Below are 27440 nucleotides of genomic sequence, written 5' to 3'. Positions count from 1 at the left end.
CCGAAGGCAGCTGCTAACCAACTGAGCCACCCAGGCGTCCCCTTTTCATTCTATTCTAAAATTCTATTATTAAAGCTAATTTTCTATTCAAGAAACTGTGACAAATGATTGAAAAATATGAAAAAGAGTAATATGATTTAAAAAGAAAAACAAAACACAGAATGAAACAAATTCATTCATTCATTCATTCATTCAGCTGATTATCAATTACTGAACGCCTTCAATTGCCAAGTCCTGTGCTAGGCACTCTATCCGGACAAAAACAGAGTCTCCAAGGATCTTATTGTCTAGCAGGAGTAACAAAGATGGAATTATTACAGTGTGACCCATGAAGTCCTATGATACAGTTAACATTAGGGTGCCAAGAAAGACATCCCAAGGAGAAGCTTTGAAAAGTTCATAGGAATTCATTAGAGAGAATGTAATCTCCTATGAACAAGTAGCACATGCAAGGACAAGCTGTCAAGAGAAGACAAGGCATGTCTGAAGATTCAGAAGTAATTCAGTATGGCTAGATCATATGTTGTGAGGTTGAGAAGGTTGCGGCTAGAGAGAGACTGGAGACCTCTAATGAAACGTCATTGTGAAATACTTGGATTTCATCCAAAATATAATTCTCTCTGACTTCTAATAATTTTATGTAATATATCAAGCATCTGCAACAGAAAATGCAACATGAACTAGAAAACCAAATAACGCATATGAATTCAGACATGGAATTATCCATGCATTGTTAGATAAAGATTCCGGTTAAGAATGAGCTGGTTCAGGGCGCCTGGGTGGCTCAGTGGGTTAAGCCGCTGCCTTCGGCTCAGGTCATGATCTCAGGGTCCTGGGATCGAGTCCCGCGTGGGGCTCTCTGCTCAGCAGGGAGCCTGCTTCCCTCTCTCTCTCTCTCTGCCTGCCTCTCTGCCTACTTGTGATCTCTGTCAAATAAACAAATAAAATCTTTAAAAAAAAAAAAAAAAAGAATGAGCTGGTTCAGACCACTTCTAAAAATACATGGGAGTCCCTTTTTAGGGGGATAGCTCCAAATGTTTACATTAAAATTTATTCTGTATCTTCCAGGATTTAGTATTTAAAAAATCATCTTAAAGTCTATGAAGATTATGTCAAAGGCTATAGACAAATCTAACTGTATTACATATTAATTTTTAAAAAATAAATATGAACCTTACAACATCTCTGAAAATGAAGAAAGGGTAGAATAAAGAGTTATCACATCACAGGGCACCTGGGTGGGTGGCTCAGTGGGTTAAGCCTTTGCCTTCAGCTCAGGTCATGATCTCAGGGTCCTAGGATCAAGCCCCACATCAGGCTCTCTGCTCAGCAGGGAGCCTGCTTCCCCCTCTCTCTCTGCCTGCTGCTCTGCCTACTCATGATCTCTCTCTCTCTCTCTCTGTCCAATAAATAAATAAATATTCATTTTTGAAAAATAAAAAGAATAAAGAGTTATCACATCAAACAAGAAGGATGTGTTGATCTAACTACAAATTGGTTAGAGATTCCTGCTTTTGGTAGCTGGACATTCTTAACCATTTGAGGACATGATATCAGTGAAGGGAGCAGTCCCAGGGAAGTTCCAGAGAATTAATGAAGTTTTTTTTAGGAATTTTACACATTTTTCTACCCAAATATCCACCAAATCAATTTTTTTCCTAGTCTTAGCATGCTGGAAATAATACATCACTGAGTGGTTTCACAACATTACAAATTTAAGATCTGCAACTTCCACTGGGATCTCTGCTCCAACCAGCACAGCTTAGCCCACTTCCTTTCTCATTTTCTCCAGTGCCTATGCCAAACACATATTTGCCTAAGTTTTCTTACTCACTTGCAACAAACCCCCTTGTTACTACTTACTGTAGGTAGGAACTGAATAGGAGAGGTTACACACACAGTTGATTAATGATTGTGAGCTCAGTGGACAGCCAAAGAAAACACCCACATTTAAAATGTAACTGGATGATGGTTTTAGAGAGGACTGAAAAGAAGACAAAAATTAAATTAAGAGGTGACCCGAGGTTTTCGCATTACAAAACTCAAACCGAATTAAAGGCCACTGAGAGGTCAAATATGTTAAGGGCCAAAGAGTCCACTAAGTGTGGCAATATGATGATCATGGCAAGTAGTGACTTTATTTCAAATAATTTCAACGGGGTGACAAGAACTGAAACCAGGCTGTAGTTGGCTGAACAGCAAATGAGTGCTAAAGAGGAAAAAGCAAGTGCATACTACTTTTTGAAGAAAGTTGTCTGTGGAATAGGGAGATGCCATGACTGATTTAAAGGGCTGGAGCATGAAAGGAAGTCTTCGTTGTGGCTAAGGTGATGGTGGTGATCGTGGTGGAGGAGGTAACAGAAGTGGTGGTGCAGATGACAGATATGAAGGTGGTCATGGCAGTGGGGGTCTTGGAGGTGATGAAGATGGTAGCGGTGGCAGAGATAGTGATGGTGACAGAGAAGATGCTGGTGGGAGGTGGTGGTTTAAGTGATGATGCAGGCAGGGATGATGGTGGTAGTGGTGAGAATAGAAATGGAAATAACAGCTTTAAATAAAGAGAATACCTGAGCATGTTTATCCACTAAGGTGAAAGAACCAGTAAGAGTAAGAGAATAAAGAAAAAAAAAAAAAGAATGGAATAGGTCCCAAAGGAAAATAGACAAGGAGGTTAGAGCACAAGTGGAAGAACCCAACTGCAACACCATCTTCCATAGTTAAGACTCCCATAATGAACCACCTGCAGGTCTCCAAAATGTGTCATGGACTTGTACTTTGCTCTGCCTTTGTTCTGGAGCTATTCCCTTAGCCTAGAACATCCTTTCTACCTCTTGCCTTCTCTATATTCTTTTATTTTAAAAAATTTTAAAAAATAAAGTCATCCAGGAAGACTTTTCTAATCCACTCCCCCAGGTTCATAGGATGCCTATTCTCTGGGATGCCATAATATTCTACTCATGGTCCATCACAAGACTTCTCACACCATGTTGGGATCATTCTAATCTCCAATGGAATATAAGATCCATCAAAGTAAACATTGTGTTTTATTAGACGTTCATTTATGAATTCAACAAAATTAACATACCACTACTACTTCTAATAAAAATCTATTGAGCTCTGACCAAAGGCCAAGCAATAGAAAACAAATTTCAACCCACCAACTTTCGTGAATGAAGTTTTATTAGAACACAGTCATACCCATCCATTTTTATGTTGTCTATGTCTGCTTTTCTCTCTACACTAGCAAACTGAGTAGCTGAAACAGAGAATATATAGTCTAGAGATCCTAAAAGGTTCATTATCTGACCCTTTACAGAAAGTTTGGCAATCCCTGGTTTAACCAATAGAGATATCAACCTGTTTCATAGGAATCTATACTTCAGTGGGAGACACAGGCAATTATCACACAACGTGATATGTATTTTGATAGTAGAAATTAAAATTGCTATTGGAGCACATAGATGTTTTAATCTAAAATTGGGGGGATCAAGGTTTTTGATCTAGCATCTAATACTGGCTGCCATACTAGTAGATGCTCTCTAAGTGAACTAATTTTTTTGAAGGGAAGAATTCATTGAGGACCTGAAATACTAGAGCAAGATGCTAAAAGATGTAATTAAGACACTCTTCCAAAGGACTACTCATGTTTCTCCTACAGGGGACTAAACCTCAATTATCACATTGTAAAGCCTAATTTACCCCAATTTTTCAGACTTGTATCCTGTTCCAAAGAGGTAAGACTCCAGCTGGGGTTCTTCAAGCAATAAAATAGAAAATCTGATTCTGGTGCCCAGTCTGAGAGGCTGACTCTAACACTTGCTGATGGCTGAGAGGCCTATGTAGTCTTTAGATTGTTCTTTCAGCTTCTTTCCCCAAGACTTTTTTGTGCTTTTTTAATGTTAAGGCCTAGCTAAGAGGCTTCAATATCCTCTTGTTTCTCTTTAGTTTACATATATACAGACACTCACAGTCTTAGGTTATACTCAATACTGTTTCTCAAATAATACATACCTCTGTCTCTATATATAAACACATACAATATATATAAATATACACAGCCCACACATCCTTCATACATAAAATGAAATTTCATATCTCTAAAAAGTATGTGTGGAACTCAAATCTAATACATCCATACTTACATGTAAATTTATCCTACATCAGAAAGGTCAGTGACAATTAATCACAGAGGCTGCACTGGGTTGAGAAAGTTTGGGAGGCAACTTCTGAGCACACAACAAGTAGGTGATGGGTATTAAAGAGGGCACATATTGCATGGAGCACTGGGTGTTATATGCAAACAATGAACCATGGAACACTACATCAAAAACTAATGATGAACTATACAGTGACTAACATAATAAAAAAATTAAAATAAAGAAGTAAAGAACTATAATTATTTAGTGACTTTGGTCTTGGATACCAGAGATGAAACTTATTTGCCACCCCTGATCCTTAAGGATGTCACATTCACAAATTTCTTAAATATACTCTTGCCCCCAAGCTTACCACATGTGAATGGACAGTGGACCGGCTCTCCTAGAACTGAGGCAGGTGGAAAAGTTCTTGATGGGGATGACCTTGATGGAGAAAATAAGAATAATAACTTACTTCTGCAAAGCACTTTACGGATTTCAAAGTATCCTCACTGGTGCTATCTCATTGAATCACTGCAATTTTCTTTATTTATAGATTACAAAGCCCAAGTCAGTAGGGCTCAGCAGGGTCATGTGGAAATTTTGGCAAACACTTAACACAGAAGGTTTGACTCCCAGCTGTGATACTTTCAGGGACATAAGGCAGCATCCCAGGTAATTGGGGGTAGCACACCACTCTGAGGTAAATGAGTAGGTGTTACCCCACATTATTTTACTCATTCATGCAGTCGACAACCATTAAGTTCTTACTATATGACACAATCACAAAGATTATAAGAGTGGTTTGAAAAGTTATGACAAGATGTTCTGAAGAAAAATGCTATGTACCGGCAAGAACTTACTACAACATTGCAAGTATTAAAACAAATAGTCAATGTCATAAACATATATATATATATATATATATATATATATATATATATATCAATTTCCAGAGCCAGGCACAATGCTAAGTGCCAGAGACACAAATAAGAACAACAACAAAAAAATCCCCGATGTAGGGTGCCTGGGTAGCTCAGGCAGTTAAGTGTCTGCCTTTAGCTCAGGTCATGATCCCAGCACCCTGGGATCAAGTCCTACCTTAGGCTCCCTGACCAGCAGAGAGCCTCCCTCTCAGCGGGACCCTCCTGCCCTCTGCCCCCCACCCCCACCACTTGCACACACACTCTCTCTTAAATAAATAAATATCTTTTTTAAAAAATCTCTAATGCTAAGGAGCTTACAGGCATTTTTTTCCCCTTAGTTCCCTACATTAATTCTCTACCATTCTAATAATTTTATTTCCATACAAATCACCTAGGTAATGTGCTAATCCTGACAATTTTATTTATTTGGTGTCAAGTGGGCTCCAGAAACCTGAATTTTTAATAAGCCCCCAAATATCCCTGATGCAAGTATTACTCCCTGAACTTCATTATGAAAGTCATTACTAACACTTTCAAAGCGCCACACAGGCTGCAGAAAATGTACGAACCTGGTTTCTCGTCTGCTGGTCTCCAGAAGAATGAATACTTGGGGTGTTCGTCCATCCAGACCTCCGTGGTCAGCTCCAGTTTGAAGTATTCTGTACGCTGAAACATGAATTCCATAAACCCCATCAAGTCGGTGATGATGTTCTATGTCTATATCCCGTATCTATGCAGGTGTGTATAAGCATACTGTGCAAAATACACTGGTGCTTTAACATTGTTCAATAGCTTTGAACATCCTTTCTAACTATAGCTGAATGGCAATAAAATGCCCTAATCACATCCCTATGCTTATATATGCATCACCAACAAGTTAGGGGGCTGCCCGAATCCCTTCAGACCTGTATCTTAGACACTTGTTCACTTACTACCTATTTTCCCTTTATAAATTACCTTGATAGCCTACTGTCCTGACTTACCTCGCATGAAATCATTGAAGACATTCATTTTAATTTGATATGAACCTTCCCCTTTGCGTGAAATCATGGCACTGTCCATGAGTGACTATATTTTTAGTGAACAATTACATCATGTGGCTATATATGAGGTAATACTGTAAAGCTGTTAAAATAATTGTGGAGCAGAATAAAACACAACCTTATGAATGATATTCTGTGGAAAAATTAAGTTGCAAAACAGGAAATCCCACTTTAACATAAAATATGTACACATATACCATACATATGTTTACATATAAAATACATATATTCTTTGAGGGGCATCTGGGCGGCTCAGTCTGTTAAGCATCTGCTGTGGCTCAGCATCCTGTTAAGTCATGATCTCAAGAGTCCTGGGATTGAGCCCCACATCAGGCTCCCTGCTTGATGGGGAGGCTGCTTCTCCCTCTCCCTCTGACTCTCCTTCTCTCTGTGCCTCTCCTCCATCCTGCCTCCCCCAACTTGTGCACATGTGCTGTCTCAAATAAATAAAATCATTAAAAACATTAAAGTAAAAAATAAAATACATATCTTCCTTGAAAATGTAGGAATATTTGTCATAATGGCTACCTCAGATAATAGGATAATAAGTAATTACATTTTTACATTTATAATAAGTAATTACATTTTTACATTAATTACATTTTTACATTTACATATTTTTAAAATTTGCTATAATGTGGTACTTTGTGATCAGAAAAAGGTATTATTTAACAAGACAGTGTATTCAGTATGTTTCTATTTTATTTTAAAAGTTATACGGGGATAACATGCACACAAATATTACTAGTATTTATCTTTGAGTGAGAGATTACAAATGATTGTTTTCTTCTTGGTGCCTTTCTTCTTTTTTAATTTTTCTATAACAACATGTATGATTTTACTTTTGAAAGTAAAACACACCTACAAAGAAAATCTAGAGCTGGATTAATAGAAATTATTCTCTAAAGGTAGAACATTAAGTCATTGTAAAACCTGGGTATTTGGGAGCATTAAGTACCTTTTCTTATCACAGACGGCACCTTGAAAAACACTATACCTGAACTCAATCATCTCTAGCCTCATTATTTCTTCGTCTAAAAGAACTTTTATCCAAGAACAACTCCATTTGGCACAGTACAGCAACAGTAACCAGAGTAATAAATAAAAAGTACTGTGAAAACAATGAAAGGTAAATTTTCTAACACCCCATAAAAATTTTAAAATAAGCAAAAAATAGACTGTCAGGAGAATTTCGATAAGAAAATATAAATTGAGTGATGGTTTTATGTATATATCGTCAAATAGAAATATGAAGCCATCATCATTTAAGTTCAGCTCTGAAGTTGGGGTTATTTGGACAAATAATACACTAATGAAAACCCATTTCTACAGAGGAGCGGGTAGTCTCCTCATCACAACAGTTCCTGAAATGAATTTGAGGCACACATTTGGGGCTTAATAAAAGGAATAATAGCATGGTCATGAACACTTTCATTTTAAAATGGTAGACGTGACTCTAGCCTCAAAATGAGAAAAAAGATTCCCTACCCCTTTGACAGGACACTGTTGCTATGGTGACAGTCCCCTAGCCTATGGCCGAGCAGCTCTGGATGGCTTTAGCTTGAGTGGACAAGCTAAGACATATTGAAATCACCGTGCTCACACAGCAACCTGACCAACAAAGCCCTTTACATAGAAACAAATTACTCCCGCCCTTTTCTTCTTTTAACCCCATGGCTTGGAGGCAGTCTCTGTGTTGAAGACTCTCAAATGTTTCTCTCCAGCCTGGACCTCTTCCTTGAGCTCAGACTTCCATGCCACAGCTCCATGCGGATGCCTGATCATGATTTGACATTTCATATGCCCAAAACAGAACCCAATCATTTCTCCCATCTCCGTCACGACCGCCATCACAATCACATCCTGCCCCACCTCCCCTACCCACTCAGCTATTCGGATCAAAAACCTTGGCATCATTACCGCATTGCCTATTTCAACTTCTTTTAAACATTTGTCCGTGCTTGTTTGTTACCACACCTTTTATCTGACCCTGTCCATTAGAGTATCAGTTCTTTCAGGGCAAGAATGCAATCTGTTTTGTTCACCCCTATATTCCCAGCATCTAAAATAGTGTCTGATATAGAGTAGGTACTCAATGACTCTGCCTATTCCTATGATATCACTTTCTTACTTTAGAATTTCCAACAGTATTTTTTAGGATGTGCTTTGACTATGGACAATGTACATGGGGGGGTGGGGGTGGCATTTGTTTCTTCATTTACAAATGGGGGAAGCTAAATAAGCAGTAATTTTCCCATTTATGCTAAAATTTCATGACTCTGTGATGAAAGTTTACTTGACATAAAATATTCATTTCATATTCACCATGGGATTTCCATTTAGCTTTTTCTTTACTGACATATTCAATAATGTATACATAATCATAGTTCTCGAAACACTTTTGTTTTCATTATTTCCTTTGATACCTAAACTGTTGGAGCCTTACATTTATTATTTCTGTTTTTTTAAATTTTTTTTTATAAATAACTATAAACTCAGAGGGGGTATATGAATTAACCAAATTCACCATCCATCTTATTTCACTTAACCGATCTGTATTGGTTAATACTTTACATGTTTTTATAGTCATGGTGTATATGTAGGAGTTATAATAAATGATCTTTCTCCAAATTTTTTTCAATAAATATTAATCATCATATAATTCAAGAGAGTGTAACATAGTTTCCAAGTCTTCCAACAGTTTGGATTAGACTCCAGCCCTGCCCTTTCTATAAGAAAAGAGAAAGCTTCTAGCATGTTTTAGTTGAGTGGAGAAGCCAGGACCAGCTCGACTCCCTGTCATCCTGCAGTAGCATCTAACACTCTTCCTGTTCAACTTATTCCTTTGAGGAAAGGCATTGCCTCCAGAAAGCCCCTGCAGTTAAACAGGAATACAGAATAATCAGAAATACTTGGGTTCAAATCCCCACTCTATCATTTACCACCTCTGTCACTGTCAACAAGTCATGGGCCTCCTTTTCTGCATCTGTAAAGCGTACTAACTGCTTCTTAAGAAAAGTGTAAAATCAAATTAAATGATGTAAGTTGGTGCCAGGTATACAGTACACACTCAGAAAATGAGAACTCCTCCTCATCTCGGTTACTTGGAGAAATAACCTATTAATCTAACCACACTTTCACAAATAAACCTTAAGGAAATGGAAAGAGGAAAACCAAGATAGGCCTAGAATACAGTATTGGGTAAATGTTACGAACAACTAAATTAATTATAGACAGGTACTAGCTATACATATTTTGATAAAAACAGTGAAAAACTAGACTTCAAATAGTCTTAGCACAAGAAAATTACACTTTAGCCCCAGGGGGGTAAAAAAAAAAAAAAAAAAGGCTTACATTTTTCTTTCAATATTTTAAGTGAATTTATTTTCCTATAACTTGGGAGTTTCTTATAGGACTCTATAGCTTCTGGGCACCCATTGAATCCTCCTATCTATGAGCTAGTTTTTTAATATCCTCAATTCTAGAGAAATGAAAGGAGAATTTTCTCTAGTCTGATTCAAATCTAGGATCTGGGAAGAAACGACTGGTAAGGAAGAGGATTTTTTTTTTCTTTTTTTTTTTTTTAGTAGCCATGAAGAATGCCCTGGCTTGCATACTTAGGAGTTTTGAGGAGGACTTCTGCGCCAGACAAAAGAAACAGAGAACTGAAAACCTGAAAAGCATGATTGTCGTAACGTCTCAAAAGCTGCATTAGATTATCTTTTAAGATCTTCTTGATCTCCAAGACTCTATAGACATCTCCGCTTCAACGTTCCTTCTAAAATGAATTCTACACAGTTTCTACAATTATCTTGTATTCTTGCAGTATATCCAGGACAGCTTGAGTTAAGTAGTTGGTGGTTTGATAACTATCTAGAGATATTTCTTGTGTTCTTAAATAAGATGGATGGTGAATATCTAGTTATTTCTTGTGTTTTTGCCTTCAGAAGGTCAACTTAGAGAAGATGCATTATGGAGGATATATACTGACAATGAGGAGAAACTAAGTTCTTATGGACAATCTTGTTCCATGACAGCCAGTACTGGGCCATTCTGACGAAATCCATTCCTGACAGGACTTTCCTTTCTCTTCTTCCCATCTTGCAGTCCACTTGAGAATTCCCACTCAGAAACTCCACAGCAGTACCATATCCACCCCCGCTTCTCCCCCTTCCCTCTCCTTTCCCCACCCTCGGGCCTTCCATTTTACCTCATGTGCATATACACACACACACTCCCTATGATCTGAAGGCTTCAGAATAAAAATCTAATAACATTTCCTTCCAAATAAGTGGGAATCCCTGTTTTAAAATCTCATGCAAGGGCATGAGACCGGTTATCTTTAACCCGATAGTCCTGTTTTTCTGTGGCAATTTCCAGGCACTTCCCTTTTTAGCTTCAAAACAATCTTAGAAAGAACTAAGAGGGATTCAATGGGAAGAACGCAGGAATGTCTGATGCAGAGGACCTGGAAGCCTGGATTGTGAGGAGAAGGAAGAGGAAAAAAACAAATTTCTAGGACCCTGTCCCAAAAGACCATAAACCAAGAAAGTGAAGGAAATGCTGGTACAGATAGCAATTTTGAGGAGAAGCCACAGGGACAAATTTATCTCTGTTGAAGGTCAAAGGAGGCTTACATCACTGCAGGACCTTGAATGGAGGCAAATAGGGTGGAATCACAAGGTACAAACTACCATCTAGTAAAGTCAAGATTGGGTAAAAGAAAAATTTGTTGCGTTGAGGTTCCATTATGCTATGAATCTTTACTTTTCAAGCAAGAGGGTCTTTCCAAGACTTAGAAAATATAAGAGAGAAGAAATCTTCAAGTCTGAGCCTTATGATCAGACAGAAATAGAAGATAAACCAAAGGAAAATGAGCTGAAACAACAGAATAAAAAATGTTTCATGCATTTCACATTAGCCAAGTAACGTGAGACTGCGTTTCAACTGTACAGAGTTCTCTCACACATATTTAGAAGTCTGTTATACTTTACACTGACTGTATGTGCTAACCTCTAGGGACTATGGTGAGGAGGAGAGCCTGGGAAAGGAGAAAGCAGTCAGGGTAAGGACCACTGGCATGCTACTCTCCAGAAGCACTCTTCTGCGAAGAAGCTCCCTGTAGGGGTAAAAATGAAGACTGATCTAAGAGTAAGCAAATAACATATCCAGAAACTCACCAAGAAGGGCCCTTAGCCAAACTGTGGTGGTGCCCTTTGACCCTCACCTATGGTAAGCGCAAAATGATAAATCGGTTTCAACTTGAGACTTCAGTAAAGCTGCATGTTCTGGATGGAGCTCCATGGGGCTCTGGCAATTCTGAGCAAAGTATCTTCCCGCCAATTTCTTCAAACTACCTTCCCAGAAAAGCAGGTCGAGGGGCTGATGAATTAGTTTTGCATTTGTACTAATAAATCAGAACGGTTTTCTTCTGGGTCTTAAGGCTTCCTTCAGCCTCTCCTAAAGTCAGTACAAATTGTATGTATATTGCGCTTGTTATTAAAGATGTCTGGAGTGTTTTTTTGTTTGTTTATTTGTTTTGTTTTGTTTGTTTTTAACCCAGTCGCTATTACCTCTTGAGAGTTAGAAAATGAATAGCCACGTTTATTCCCAGAAGCAGGAAATTCAAGAGACACCTTGTTTAGGAGAGGCGTCCAAGGTCACTGGCGAAGTCGGAAAGAGCCGCGGCTTCAGGAACGTCTCCGTCCCCAGCTTTGAGCAGTGTCTCCTTAGCCTTCCCCAGACGACAGGCTGTGGTCGCGAGAGGAATTCTCCCGGGCGAGACTGTCCTAAAGGGGAGCTCGGGTCCACGCTGCGGCGTTCAGTGGTTTGCGTCTCCACCCGGGGCCAGGACCCTGTTCACTGCGCTGGGCGAGGAGCGCGAGGCGGAGGCCGGCCCCAGACTCGCCGCTGCTCCCGGATCCCGGCGGGCGCGAGAAGGGGGTTGTGCCCCGGACCCTCCGGCCCGCAGCCCTTCCCTTCAACCCGCGGGCCCCCGGAGCCTCCGAAGGGCGCCGCCCGCCGCCCCCGAGTGGCTCGGGAAAGAGCGGCGACACCATCCGCTCGCCTCGGGAGACCCGCACAGAGCCCGCGCGTCGCGAACCCCGGAGGCAGGCCCCCCGCGCGCGGCCCTCACGGCGCCCACGTCGCGGCGCCCCACCTCCCGGCGCCGACCCTTTCGGTCCCCGCCCTTCCCCTCACGACGTCCGCGGCTCCTGCGGCGGCCGAACCGGCTGCTGAGGCCCGGGCACCGCGGGTCCCGAGAGCGCGGGCGGCCCAGGCACCACGTGTCCCGCCCGGGCTGGCGCGGGCGGAGCGGGCCGGGCCCCGCTCCCGGAGCCTGAGCGCGCGCCGGCGGCTCCACCGGGTCGCTTGCGCACCCGACCCCGGGCCAGCCGGGCCCAGGCCTCCCGCGCGCGCGTGGATGCCTCCTCTTGGACGGCGCGATGGGCCCCTTCTGGGAGAGAGAAGGTAAGACCGGGCGTCGGCGCGGGTTCCAGTGTCACTGATCGTGAGCGACTAGTCCTCTTGGGTCCGAGGAGAGCGGAGAAGGATACTCCAGACCAGCGTGGGTGAGGTGGGGTTATCTGGGCGCTCGGGGACCCACAGAAGGAGATCGTGGAAAATGGGGACTCTTAGCAGAGGGATGGAGGTGACAGTGTCCCAGTTTCATTGGTCATTGAGGTGGTTGAGCTAGACTCCTCGTCACAGCAGGCAAGGTTGACCAGGCCATAGGATTTGGATCTCCTCTTTACTAGTCGTACTAGAGTGGAGCTTGGAAGCGGTGCCTTTCAATAAGGAAGATTCAGTGAAGAATTAGTGTTATCCAAAAAGAAAGTCTCGGTAGATCTCTCAAAAGACACGGATGGCCCAAAGTCCCCAGAGGACACTTTTCAAGTTTCTGCTCCGTTGGGGATTTTTCGTGCAGATTATTCGAGGTGAGGAGGGAGGACGAATTTTCTTCAGTATGTTGTTGAAGGACTCCGCTGATGCGCTCAACATGTCCTCATGCAGGAAGGCATCAACAGGTTCAAATTAAAATGAGTAAATTGTAGAGAAAGAGATCCGTAAGCTTAACATGGTGCATAGGAAGAGATTCCTAAAGCTTTAAATGGAAGGAGTCACTTGGGGAAAACGGCTTTCCAGTTTTTTTTATCCTGTTCTGAAATGTGAAGCAAGGAGTGATCTCTGAGAAAGCAGGAAACTTCACTGCTAGGTTCCTTGCCGGTCCTCTGGCCCTGACCCCAGACCCTGGGCAGCAGAAGCAATGACCTGCTTGTGTCTCAAACTCCCTTCTCAGAAAAGGGCCAAATGTGAACCCCAAGGTTCAGAATCTTCAACTTGAAGTTTCTGCTGCAGCACTGCCTACTCAGATGCATTGCCAGGCACATTTTAGGGATGTTTGCTTCCTCTTCCCTAAAGGATGTTCTTGGGAGCAAAGAGAGTCAAGTAATCCCAATGCCAGGTTTTCTCCACCTGTACATTTGGAAGAATGGTAGCCCGTCCCCTTGAGAGATGGGTCCAAGTCAGATCATGTTTTTATTTGCTTCAGATTTTAGGGGAGCAGTATCTTTTCATAATGCAGCTTTTGGTTAGTTGTTTGGTAGTGACACTATTTTAGTGCAGAATACATTTAAATATATTCAATCTTTGTTGATCTCCACATATTTAAATCATGATTTCTTAACTTTGTTGGCATTTAATAATCTTTAAAATAATATCATGATTGAGAACAGTAATCACAAGTGTTCTTAAATGCTGGTCCTCTAAAAAGAATCAGAGTCCAAATCTTCATTTTTGTAGATGAGCTACTGAGTCTATAGAGAGTAAGTGAGTTGTCTAAGGACATAAACTAACCAGTAGCAAACTTAGAATCAGCCACCTCCTAACACCCAGTCCTGTGGTTTCCCTATATTTTACTAAAAATATGTAAGAGATAATCATAAATAAGTAATTTTATAGACTAGTGATTGACAGGTCTTAGAGATGGGGTGAAGAGGTCTGTGATTACAAAGAGGTGTATGAAGGAGATCCTTGGGATAATGGAATAGCTGTGTATCTTGATATGAATAGTGTAGTTATATGAATCTGCAAATGTAATAAAATATCAGCTGTGTACACACATTGGACTAACATCAGCCTCCTAGATTTCATTTTATACTGTGGTTATGTAAAATACAGTCACTGGGGGAAACTGGGTGAAGGATATATGGACTTCTATACTGTCTAAGCAACTTCCTGTGAATCTGCAATTATCTCAAAATAAAAAGTCTTTTTAAAAAACAATTTTGTAAGTACTTCAAAACTCAATCTTGACTATTTTGCTGACTCTGAGTTGTACACAAAATACCCTTTTTTTCTGTATGTGCTATTTTATGTATGTGATACAAACTAATGCTTGCATATTTGCTCATTTGATATTTTTTAAAGATTTAGTTTATTCATTTGACACAGAGAGAGAGAGAGAGAGAGAGATCACAAGTAGGCAGAGCAGCAGGAAGTGGGGTGGGGCGGGGAGCAGGCTCCCCACTAAGCAGAGAGCCCAATGTGGAGCTTGATCCCAGGACCCTGAGATCATGACCTGAGCCGAAGGCAGAGGCTTAACCCACTGAGCCACTCAGGCGCCCCCGTTCATTTGATATTTAAAAAAAAACATGTACACTCCTAATGTATATCTGCTCATGCTAGGATATCCGTATATCCTGGAAATGCTAAATAGCATCTTAGCAAGAGATGCAATTTAACATAATTTATTTAAAATTTCAGAAAATAGGCAGAAAGTGTCTCCTTTAAGAAGTTATTGTGCTAAAATAACAGGTGTTTTTCCTTCTTTTTTTCCTAGAAAAAAAAAATACTGTGGTCTTGGCTCTACAGTTGGTCTTTCCTTTTCTTAGCAGAATGTTTTCCGTGCTTCAGGCGATTAAATGGTTAGATATCACCAAGTGGAAGTGGTGGGAAAACATAGGCTTCCTTTAGAAAGAAACTGATAGTCATAATGATTTTTTTTCTTTATGAGAATTCAGGAATGTAAATTAATTAAAATATCTGAAAAGTTTTTTGTGGATTTTTAAGAGCTACCTTATCAGTTCCAAGATGAGGTTTTCTTTATGGGGTTGGCCGCCAATGGCAGAAGCCCTAGAACACATTCCAAAGGAAGTGGAAAACTAAAGCTTTGGTGGTCTTGTAGCCCCAGATCCTTGTAGATCATGAAAAAGGAAAGGAAGATTCTTGTTTACACACTTCTGACCAAAGAAATATTATTCTCTGGGGTGCCTGGGTGGCTCACTTGGTTGAGTGACCGATTCTTGATTTCAGCTCAGGTCATGATCTCTGGTCATGAGATCGAACCCTGCATAGGTCTCAGAGGGGAGTCTGCTTGAGATTCTCTCTCTGCCTTCCCTTTGCCCCTCCCCCCTTGCAAGCTTGTTCATGCTCTCTCTCTCAAATAAATAAATAAATCATTAAAAAAAAGAAAGAAAGAAATACCATTCTCCATGGGAGGAGGATCTATTTCAGAACCTCAGTTATTCTAGTACACTTCAAAATTTCTACCATTTCTAAATACAAATTGTACTACTATTAACTTAATTTACCAAAATTTATATTGAGACACTTTTTTTTTTAACTTAGCCTTCATCTAGGGAATAATATCCATGAAATACCAGGTTTTATGTGTTAGTTATATTTCTTCCAGTATGTACAATTAAATGTATAAATTTAAAAGAGACCTATCCATAAACCACTTAAAGTGTACTACCAGTGGTACACTCAGGACACAGGCACACTATACAATAGCAAAACTTTACGAGGCCCCCCAGGGAGTGGTGAGGGAAGCAAGCCTAGCTCCACAGAGCAGCTCGTGAGCAATGGTATGATGGAGAGAGAACTAGGTTGCTTCTACATCCTAGGAGCCATTTCAAAAATGTCCTATTATCCCTTCTAGAAAAAAAATTTTTTTTTCATTAAACTTTTTAAATTATATACTATTCCTAAAAGTACTCTCATTCTTTATTGGAGTGAAACATCTCAGCAAGTATATTTAGCTCTGTAGAAACTAGAAGCAATATTTGCTTTTACTTTCTACAATTTATAGTAATGACTGTGCAAGTTGTCTCTTGGGCTTAATCACCAAGTAATATGAACATGGGCTTTTTCAGTCTCTCTTCTCAGAGTAGGTTAATTTCATTTACTTGAACTATAAGGCATTTGGTTTGGTATAGAACCCTTTGAAAAACATCATGGATAAGAAAATATTTACATTCTTCAAGTGAATTTTAAAAACTATATGACAAAAGAAGGGTAGATAGTATGGAAGGACCAAACCAGCATTCCTAAAAATGTTTTCAAGGAACTTTAACTCCTTGGGCTTCTACTGGTTCCAAAATGAACTTTTACAACCATCAAACTTAAGTGAGAATATCCACTCATCACAGAAGAAGACAGGAGTACTTGGCTGGCTGAGTAGGGGGAACAGGTAGCTCTTGATTTCCGGGTTGTGGTTGAAGCCCCATGTTGAATGTAGAGATTACTTAAAACTAAAATCTTAAAAAAAAAAAAAAGAAAGAAAGAAAGAAAGAAAAGCAGAACATTTACTGTAACAACATGTGGCTTACAAAGGCATTCTTCAGGGCTATGATTCTTTTTTATTTAAATAATCTTCTTGCAAATATTAAAAGGATTAGTTGCCTTGTTTTTAACTTTGTTTCTCAAGAAATACTAGCATGCCTCATGGACAGTTGGAAAATATCTTCCTAGACCTTACCTACCGCAAAATCCATATTTGAACGTTCAGTCTTTGACTATGACTGAATTGATAAAAGGAGAAATTAACTAAGTCACAATCTAAATCCACCAATTATTTCTGACCCTTTGTTTCAAGAAAAGCTAAGTTATTTACACAGTCAGATCAGATTATTTTCAATACATGGTAATTAAAGAAAAAAAATCTTTTCTTGGGGTGTCTGGCTGGTTCAGTAGGTAGAGCACATGACTCTTGATCTCAGGGATGTAGGTTCAAGCCCCATGTTGGGTGTAGAGATTACTTAAAAATAAAATCTTTAAAAATATTTTTTCTTTATCCTATTATCAATATAAATAGAAAAGCAAGAAGTTAGATTGGGACAGAATCATGTATAGGTCTATCACTAAGCCACCTCATTTTAGAATTACAGTCTGCCACAGCATGAAGAGAAAACGAAGATAAGATGTTTTTCTTAAGGAGGATGATACTGTTGTAGGAACAGTCACTGCCAGGTGACAGATGATTTCATCCTCTTCATTCTTCATCCTCTAAATTATTTAAGACTTTGAAAACCAATCAAAGATAATGTAGGATGTTTGGGCTGCTGAGTCAGCAAAGTATTCAACATGTTGGTGCATGAGGAATACAACTATGTATAGATACATATTGTTGACTCTGTATTCCATCTGGTTTATCATTTTGCTTCAGCAAAGTGGCAATTGTGTAATGAATAGTTTAGAAAGAAAATGTAAGTGAATGAATAAATACATTAGGTTAAAAACACCTATTTGTCACAGTGTAATGTGCTGTTCACCCTAAAGTAATTTCGTGTTCTATGCTGAGTGCATAGGAAAATTCCAATATAAAGTTAGCCCACCAAGAGCACATTTATAGAGTGCTTATATAATTTAATGTCCATACTGGGGCAAATAGAGAATGTAAACTCCATAAAACAGAGATTTTTTTTTTTTCCTGTTGTATTCCCAGGGCCTAGAGCAATGTTTGGCAATAATAGGTTTTTAATAAATATTTTCAAACAAATAAGTGAGTAAAAGAATATATGTATATATCACATAAGCATATTAAAATTTATGAAAAAATATTAGCATTAAATTCAAAATTCAGCCATAGCTTATTTTGTGAATTGCTAAATTGTGGTTAAGGTGAATTCTTCTAGTATAAGGGCAGTCCATTTCATCATTGGGAAGATCTAATTATCCTTATATTGAGATCAAATTTGAACTCAACTAACTGGAATGTCTTTATTGTCACCCAACCAGAAATTATTAATAATGATATCATGTGAAGCCTTGCCAAATTCCTCACTGACGTCCATATGTTTTGCCACGTGTCCCAAGTTGGCAGCCTATGGGCCAGATTCAGTCTGCAGGTATTTTTTGTTTGTCTTAAAAGCCAGGGGTGTATTCACTAGTAAAAGTTTGCAGTTTGAATTTTTTTTTAATCAAGAGGATTTGCAAAGAAATCCCATATTTCTGATTTCCCTAGAAAATAAATAATAAAGTTAGAGCTGAGTAGTGGTAGCTGAGCACAATCTCTTTTCTTCACAGCGCCCATTACCATTCTACCTGATAGCACACTGGGTCATTTAGCTTGTTTATGTTAATTACTTAAACTAAGAAAGCCTCTAAATTTGTGACTTCTGTCCTAACTATTTCTCAGGTTTACTAGTCTTAATCCCATCAGAAAAAAAAAAAAAAGAAGAAGAAGAAGAAGAAGAAGAGGAAGAAGAAGAAACTAGGTTTGCCCCAGCTTCGAGCCCAAGTTGATTTCTAAGTAATGCATTTGCTATCCGAAGAGCTCGCAGACCATCTTTTTATTAATTTGTGCCAGAATGTTGCCTGATGTCTCACTTAGTCTCACCAATGTTTTAGAGACTCTTTAATTTTTGAAACTCAGAATTATATGCTTTTTTTCTAGATTTGTACCCTTTGGGCATCTCCAAGATTCTTGAAAGACATTAACAGTATTATCATAATCCTATTTGTAAAAGTGAGATTATAAAGCCTGGGACATAATTTGTCTGTCAAATGAATTAAATATCTTCAGAGAAACTAGTAACATCACTTGTCCTGAGATTTACTCTCTTTTGCCAAGTTTTATTCTATCCTTTTTAGTTTGGAGATCATTTTGCATGATAGAGAAGTAAAAGAGTAGCTACAAAGTTCACATCTTCTCTTAATCACCCATTAATAATAAATGAACTGCAACAAGTAGTGATTTTATGCTTTTTTTTCCTCCAAACATAATTGCAATGAATATTGTTTTCATTCTTAATATTTTTGAAGGTCAGATTTCAAAATTAAATTTTGGTCTTTCTGTTACTATGAACCATAGTTTTGCTGCATCAAAGGTTCCTGGGATCAGAACTGTGCATTTTTCATTTTTTTGCATTAATAATACTACTTATTATTATAATATTTAACTCAGATTTTAAATTGATCACTCTTTTGTGTGATACATGGTGATAATGTGAAGGAGAGATTACAAAATAAATATTTTAAAAATATTTAAAAATACATATAAAAATGCCCTAAAAGCCCTCTAAGTTGAATTTGTAAGATGAATACAGAAGGGAAAGAAAGTGAAGAGTTATCTATTTGTCTAAAACTATGGAATAAAATATTAACTTAATCTCAGAAGTGCACATATTTTCTTCTTCCCTGGAGAAAACTGTAAACCTTTGGTGACCCAACCAAAGACAGTTACCTGAGTTTAAAACCATAAAAATCCATTTAAGTTCAACTTACTAATAGTGAGCATTACTTTCCCAAGGGTATAGCTGACATCTTTTGTAGTACAAATGAAGAATGAGGTAGAAGGTAATATTAACGTGTCCTCTCCTTTCTTCCTTGGTTTAACCTGTGCCCAGGGAAACTCAATTCATAATTTCTTCAATTTCACACCATTAATACGCATTAAGTTAACTCTAAAAGGTAAAGTATAATAGTGTGAATGAGTTGGAGCCATTAAACCTAATGACACTTAAATGCATTCATCATAGTGATGCATGTCTTTAGAAGGGCCATTATGTTTTTCCGTAAGATAGAAGGGGTTTGAAAGTATAAACTTTATATTATCTAGCTTAACATTATTTTGTATTCATTTGATTCTTAAAATATTTTAAAATGGAAGATGGCTACTATAAAGTTATTTCATATATTTTAACCTAAGGGCAACGTTTCCTGTGGGTCCCAAGAATAAGGCAGAGAACTTTGGGTCCTTTGTCCATGGTGCTGAAACCAGCTTTTCCCTCAGTGGCCCCACTATGGGGTCAGATAGAGCCAGGCAAAAGGATTGATGTTTGTCCCAATTCATGACTTATAAGAATTCAAACAAGGGTTAGAAATTAGTGTATTTTTCAGCTTTATAATCAGCATAATAAGAAAAATTGTACCATAGGTTTGCGTATTTGAATAATGTGCAACAGTGAGGCTGAAATAGCAAACATTTATTTTTAACTCATTTGAAGTACAGCTTGGGAATTTTCACAATTTTGCTCCTACACACTGTTATTTATTAAGATATACCAACATCAGTAATATTTAACAGTTATCAATTTCTATTTGTTTTCTCAACACTTTTCATTTTAGCTTTTCTTAGGCCCATAATAATGCTTTCTCTTTGATTTGCTTCATATTCCTCCAGTACAATGAAAAACAGCATTAAAAATTATTTGAAATTAAACTTCTTACTTTAAATATACCATGTTAACACATGAATAAGTTATTTTGTTAGGTTTATTTCCTCTTCATGGCTTTAACTTTCTCATAGCATTTTTTATCCCATTATGCAATGCCTTGATCTATATTTCACTGCCCTGAGGATTTTATTTTTCTTTTTATACTACCTGCTTTTATCTGCCAAAGAAAATTTTGCACACCAAGGAGAAGAAAGAGGTTAAAAAAAAAATCGAAGGCACATCTTTTCCTACCTTAGTGGATATTTACAAAAAGTGAAAAATTTCTTTTCTCAATGCCCCCAGTATATCTTCAAGGAGATGAAGTACTATTTATGTTACCACAGATTTCCAACTGTTCAGATTTGCTAGTACACAAGAGAGGTTCCATCTCTGGGACTTATTTTTTTTTTCCTTCTCAAGATATTTAAACTGGAATCTTTGTCAGACGGCATTGGTGTTCCCTGAACAAGCAGGAATATAAAGTACAGCTTTAGCGTTAGCATTCTACTTAGAGCAAAGGGAGGTGACCAGAAGCACCACCTGCCAATCTCTGGTTTACCTTTAGGGGTAGCCACAGCCATTTTAACTCTGAGATTCATTTAAACAAGTCTCTAACCATTGGCTTCATACCTGAAGCCTATATTTGCCTGAGCCAGTGGTTTTTTTGTTTGTTTGTTTTGTTTTTTTAAGTACTTCCCCTTCTCAATAGGTAAGTTTGCTTCTGATGATGAGAGAGGACTCTTTATTTTGTGAAGGGGTTATATTTTTATCAGGGATTTGTTGTAAAAATTAAGGAAGATGTGGTTAACTAAACCGCATTTTATAAAATGTTACTGATTTTTTTTTTCCAGAAAAGCCTAGTTTTGGAGGTGGAAGGCATCTGGAGGAAATTTGAGTTTCCAGATGAGCATTTAAACAGCAAAGACTTTATATTGCTTGATTTATAATTACTACAAAAAAAAATACAAATCAATTTGTCATTTTGGTAGAGGGAAGCACTCCTTTTATCAAACCATATAAAGCCATACTTCTGTGTTATAAACTGTGAGTATCTCTGATCTGGTTGACAAGGAGAGAAGTGCTAACTACAGTGGCATTTGGCCATTCCCACACTTGCCAACTAGATAGCTGTTGAGTGAGTAATTGAGTTTCAGTGAGTTTCTATCCAGAGTTTATTCCAGACTCGATAATTTTATACTGCAGACTTTGCTTTAGAACATAACTGAAAAATAATGCTCTTGTTCTAGAAGTGTTTTAATTAAATTAATTTGAGTGGGATTTGTTAGTTGCTTAGAGATTGTTCAAATCGAATGCTTCTAGTAGCCTATGAGAGTTTAGGCCTGCTCTCCTGGGTGGGAACTGTCACAGATTAGGACTGAAATGTCCCATCAGCCATTAAGTAGAAGTGCTGTATTATTTGTTGCTAAACTATCTAGTATGTAGATTTTCAAAATAACGGCCATGACTTTAATAGTCTAGTTTACAACTTGATGGAGACTCTTTCAGGTGAGTCTAAATGTAGCTGCTTTCTTAGGGGGTCCAGTCCATGTTGGATGCCAGTTAAGCCCCCACCTCAACAAAGCAGAAAAGGGTTGCTGCCTGCTGCTCTATGGCAGCTTTCTCTCCATTAAGGTGTATACTGTTTTTGCAGAAGTTCCAAAAGCTATCCCAAAGTGATGGTGGTTATTGTTACTATCTGAGGGATCTCATTGCTAACTAATAACAGAGAGCTGTCCTTAATCCCCCACACTCACCTGGTGTCCCCAAACTCATCTTATTTGAGGTCACATGAAGGAAAGAGCAAAGCAATTGTGAAAGAACAGTGCCCTTGTTGTGGATGGAAACTAAGAGCAAGGTTTTCTAACCTCAGCTTCACATTACAATCACATGATGGGTCCTGGGCATCAATATTTTTTTAGTTTCCCAAGTAATTCTTAGATTTAGTCAAGGTTGAGAACCACTGCCTAAGGAAGAACCATTTCCCTGCATAATTGTTAAAAGGCCTTTGCCACTGCTCTCTTCTCTACTTCAGACAACAATATCAGATAGGAGAGTGGTTTATTTACTTGTAGGAAAAGTAGGGAGGTATCAAGGTTAATCCAGCAATCTTGAGTTGTAGGGAATGATGAAATGAAATTCATAAGGGTGCAAACATATTTTGCTTTAGGGGTGCCTGGGTGACTGAGTTAGCTAAGTGTCTGCCTTCAGTCAGGTCATGGTCTTAGGGTCCTGAGATTAAGCCCTGTGGCAGGCTCCCTCTCCCTCTGTCCCTCCCCCACCCACTTATGCTTTTTGTCTCTCCCTTTTGCTCTCACTCTATCTCAAACAAATAAATAAAATTTTAAAAATACATATTTAGCATTAAGATGTAAAGCCAGATGTTTTATCTAAATGCTGATGTATATGGAGTCATGTATGGAAAAGTAAAATGTAAAAGGGTGTTCCATTTTACTTTTCTATATCTCAACATATTTATAACTAAATATAAAAAGTAGTGTGTTTGAGTTATTCAGCAGTGCTTATCACACTTCTCGTGTCCCTGAGACATGTCTCATCCTGAAGTTTGGGCAACACTCAAAACAGTTTCCTCAACTAGAAAAAGTGGCTAGATTACTACTTTACTTAGAGGATTACTGGCACAATGCATGTCCAGATGTCTAGCATGATGTCTGATGCACAGTGGAGGCTGGACCTAAGTTAGTTTTCCCCTTCCTTCTTCAGCCAATTAATTTTAACATTAAAACAGTCCATGTTAACCTTCAGGCAATGGGTATGAACAAGCTATTATGTCCCATTATATTATGTTTATTCCTCTTTTGTTTTTTTAAATGGATTAATTCAGAGCTTTGCCTGGAATATGATGTGTATGTCTTTGTAATTCATTTCAAAATATTTAAGGAATTCAAAGTAACTAAGAAATCATGCATAATATGCAAGGTTTATTAATTTGCTTAAATGTTAAGAGAAATGACTAAAAAAATCCTTATTTTTAAATACTGCAGAAATCATTTAAAATTGAGTTGTCTCATATTGTTAATGGTAAACTTGTCAGGGATTAATTTCTATATATTATTTTTACTTTTTTTTTTTTAAGGAATTTATTTATTCACTTGACAGACAGAGATCACAAGTAGGCAGAGAGGCAAGCAAAGGGGGGGGGGGACAGGCTCCCCGCTGAGCAGAGAGCCGGATATGAGGCTCGATCCCAGGACCCTGAGACCATGATCTGAACTGAAGGCAGAGGCTTAACCCACTGCGCCACCCAGGTGCCCCATATATATTATTTTTAAAGCGTCTTCAATTCTTTTAGTTTTGTGAATGTTGTCATTTATTGACAATTCTTTCAGAAGCTTCCAACTCAAATCTGAACGCATACTAATGCATACCACTTGCCTCTTTCTAACCAAATACATATTTTTGCTTTTTTCTTTATCTCCCTTAACAGAGAGAGAGAGAGAATGAGAGAGAGAAAAAGAGAGAGACTTTTCTACAATGTATGCTCTAGGATCTTAGCCAGTTTACATGTTGATAACTGACTCCTGCCAAAGCAATCCACTGTATGCCAAAATGACACATTCTTAATTATACAAAAAATCCCATTCCCTGTTGGGTGCCATGTCCAACCTCAATTTATTAAGAAAATATTTAAGTCATTTTTAATCTGACAACCTTTGGACATCAAGCTATAAATCTCAATACACAAATTACTTATGCTTTATCTATTTCAGTTGAATTCTTGCTAATTTATAGTTTGTGTGTGAAGACCCTGATGCTGGGCCATGAACTTGGAGTTAGACAATTCCTGCTGATACTAAGACCCACATTCTGAGTTGCTCAACCACAGTTTATTAAATGTACAGCAACCTTAAAATTACTTGTGTTTGTTGTGTTCTTTCTAATAACGATAATCAACTACATGATAATTTATTAATGTCAGCAAATGTTTTTCTGAGAAAGTAACTTAGAATCTATATCAAGTATATGCAGAATTGAGGTGTAGTAAAAAATGAATAAAATTCACTAATGAAACAATGAATAAAATTCATTCTTATTTATTTGTTTTCTTTTTTATATTTCATTTATTGCTGAGATTAGGTAGATCGTTCAGAGAAAATATAATCTAATACTAAGGAAAAAGATTTTCATACCTATGCTTACATTACATAGTATATTTTAGCACCCTCTTTATTCGTTCATTTTGACTTTATAAATGAGTTTTTCAAAAGGTTTACACTAATAACTCCTTTTTAAATCAAGGGGAGGAGGAACATTCTATACTCACTTTTATAATAAAATATTTATAAAGTACCCACAGCATCTTCAATGCATATTAATTAACTCTTAGGCCTAATCAAGAAGAATGAGTCCAATTTATATAAGGAAAATAAATAAGTGACATGAGTCCTTCCAAAATAAATGAGATTGTTTTGTTTTCATATTTCAGAAAATAATATTTCTGAAACACGTGGAACAAAACCAGTTTAAAACTTTTCAAATGTTGGTATTACTCTAAGTATTTTAGGGCAAAGTGCTCTTGGCCTAATTGATGTGGCCAAAAATTAAATTCCAGTGGAACTGGAATGCACTAGAGTATTACTTTAAGAAATTTCTAGGAAGGCCATCTGCTTCTTCTTGAGCTTCCTCCCAGCCTCCACTGAAAGACACCCTTGAGGTTTAGGCTGAGTGTACTTCTCAGAGGACACATCAGAGAGAATTCTCCATGTGTGTATATTCCTTCTATCTCTAATGCTATGAATAATGAATAAGAAGCTTATGAAATATGCAGTCACATAACCTTCCTCTCTTTAAAAAAAAAAAAAAAATACTATGCCGTACCCATAATGAGAAAACCCAAGAAACCTGAGATAAAATTTGTCATGAACTTATATGACTTCACCATAAAGAATGGTTTTCTGCATATAAATTTGAATCCTCTCTATCAAAAAGAATTATTATGGGGGAAAAAACCAACATTACATATTTGAAGTCAGGAATTTCACACCTAATTACTATACTGTGAATCGAAAAAAGCAAGTAGCTCCATCTAGAAGATTTATAATTTGAGAGGTGTTCTCTCAGTCGGTCCTTTAAAAAGAACCTGTAGATGCTTTTTTTATCCCTTAGAATACAAAGAGGAGCAATTCTGTATTGAGATTCCCTTTGATATCTACATAAACTAAACCAATCTCTCTCTTTCTCTGTGTCTCTCCCCACATCTCTCTCCCTGTCTTTCCTTTCATTAGAGAAAAATAGAATCAAAGAAAATTACGTTATATCCAGAATGATATTATATATGAGAAAGGGAGGGAAGGAAAGCAGAAGGGAGAAGAAAAGAAAGGAGGGAATCGGGGTTGTTTGGTAAAAACTGATATCCTGACAGAGATACGGCAAAAGTTTTTTAATTTAAAATATTATTTGAAGGTATATTTAGGAGCACCTGGGTGGCTCAGTCAGTTAAGCACTGGACTCTTGATTTTGGATTAGGTCATGATCTCAGGTCCTGGATTCCAGCCCCAAGTCAGGGCCCCCACTCAGAAGGGGGAGCCTGCTTGTCGCCCTCTTCCTCTGCACCCTCACTCTCTTCCTCAAGTAAATCTTTAAAAAAAAGATATATTTAAACACTGATGATAGAAAAGAACTACCATTTATATACTCATTCAGTAGTACTCACAAGATAAAATGATAATTGCACAATAGGCTCTTTTAAAACAGTATTATAGGAAAAACATCATAAGGATCAAGAGGCATTTAGAAATTAAATGAGCCAGGGTACATGAAAATGATTAAGATATATAAGATAATATGTTTAAAGTTGTATTTATCTGGGATTTTCTTTTTGTAAATACAAAAAGTCTGAATTTTAAAATTTCCTTAAAAATGTTACCTTTTTCATGTTCAGTTTTGATGTTTTTATTGGTATACTGTCTCTCTCTCTCTCTCTATATATATATATGTATAGATATGTAATAGACAATAACAGAATCTAATTTCTATATCATGGAATTTAATGTATTTATTAGAGTTCTGTTCAAAATCCTATTATCACTAATCTTTCCTTCATTTGGCTTAAGCCAATTAATCCTCTACATTTATACTGAAAATAAAGGTACCTGTGATGAATAGTCCATCATTAATAAGGGCTTGAACAGCGCAAGCATGCATGAATTTCCCATGTTTTACATACGTAACTAGGATACAGGCTCAGTCAGTAGTACTTACAAAAAGAGAGTTGTAATCAAGGCATAAGCACTGATTTAAGCTAACAAATGCATGTCCTTCACATGGAAACTTGAAAATCAATGGATGTGCTCTTCTCTGTTATAAATAACATAGCTTCTGACTGCCTTGCATTTTCTTGGACAGACTGGGGAAGAGGATTGGGATGAGGAAAGAATAACCCCAGAGGAACTTTGCATTAGTAGAATCTCTCAATCTCTAACTTGCGCTCCAGAAATTAAAACATAGTGTTTGAATAAAACCTCACATGGTATTAAATCAGAAATGACAACAAGAGGTTTTCCACTTGAAATTCAACACACTGATATGTTTTATATAATAATACTCTGTAAATGTAATTGATTGAATCAGATTTTATAGGCATTTATGCCAGGGCCAATAATTATCTTCCGTTTCAGAGATCGCTTACTTCACAGAGTAGTTAAATAAGTCGGGGAAATAAGCCTACATTTCTCCTACCTGGTAAAAATTTTGCTGTTTTCAGTGTCTCTCCTTTCATAGGCACTCAAATATTTGACATGTGATGAATCTCAGTCCATTTGTACTTAAAGTCTAATGTAATTGAATTGAATACACATATTTATAATTTCCTCACAAAATACACATAAGCAAAATGAAGGGGAATTTCAAGTTATAAATTACTGAGCTTGAGCTATC

The 27440-nt window shown here is 37.8% G+C and overlaps 1 protein-coding gene and 1 long non-coding RNA gene across 3 annotated transcripts in view; one reads left to right on the top strand and one right to left on the bottom strand.

Moving 5' to 3' along the window:
• Positions 1 to 4498: 4498 nt before the first annotated feature.
• Positions 4499 to 12461, bottom strand: LOC123391454. The gene is made up of 3 exons (XR_006606142.1): positions 11286 to 12461; positions 5632 to 5728; positions 4499 to 4580 (listed from the first exon to the last, which is right to left on the bottom strand). It is a non-coding gene; the product is annotated as an uncharacterized LOC123391454 (long non-coding RNA).
• Positions 12432 to 27440, top strand: part of SYBU (syntabulin) — a 113137-nt gene continuing 98128 nt past the window's right edge. The window contains exon 1 of one of the 2 annotated variants that reach the window (XM_045078065.1): positions 12432 to 12576. The gene's annotated coding sequence lies outside the window, so the exon portion shown is untranslated. The remainder of the gene's footprint in view (positions 12577 to 27440) is intronic. The other variant, XM_045078064.1, reaches the window with a different exon arrangement.

Source organism: Mustela putorius, unplaced genomic scaffold (assembly GCF_011764305.1).
Source record: "Mustela putorius furo isolate JIRA1106 unplaced genomic scaffold, ASM1176430v1.1 tig00000228_pilon_pilon_pilon, whole genome shotgun sequence".
Lineage (NCBI taxonomy): Eukaryota > Metazoa > Chordata > Mammalia > Carnivora > Mustelidae > Mustela > Mustela putorius.
Note: the sequence above shows the minus strand (reverse complement) of the source record. Positions and strands in the feature narration are given on the sequence as shown.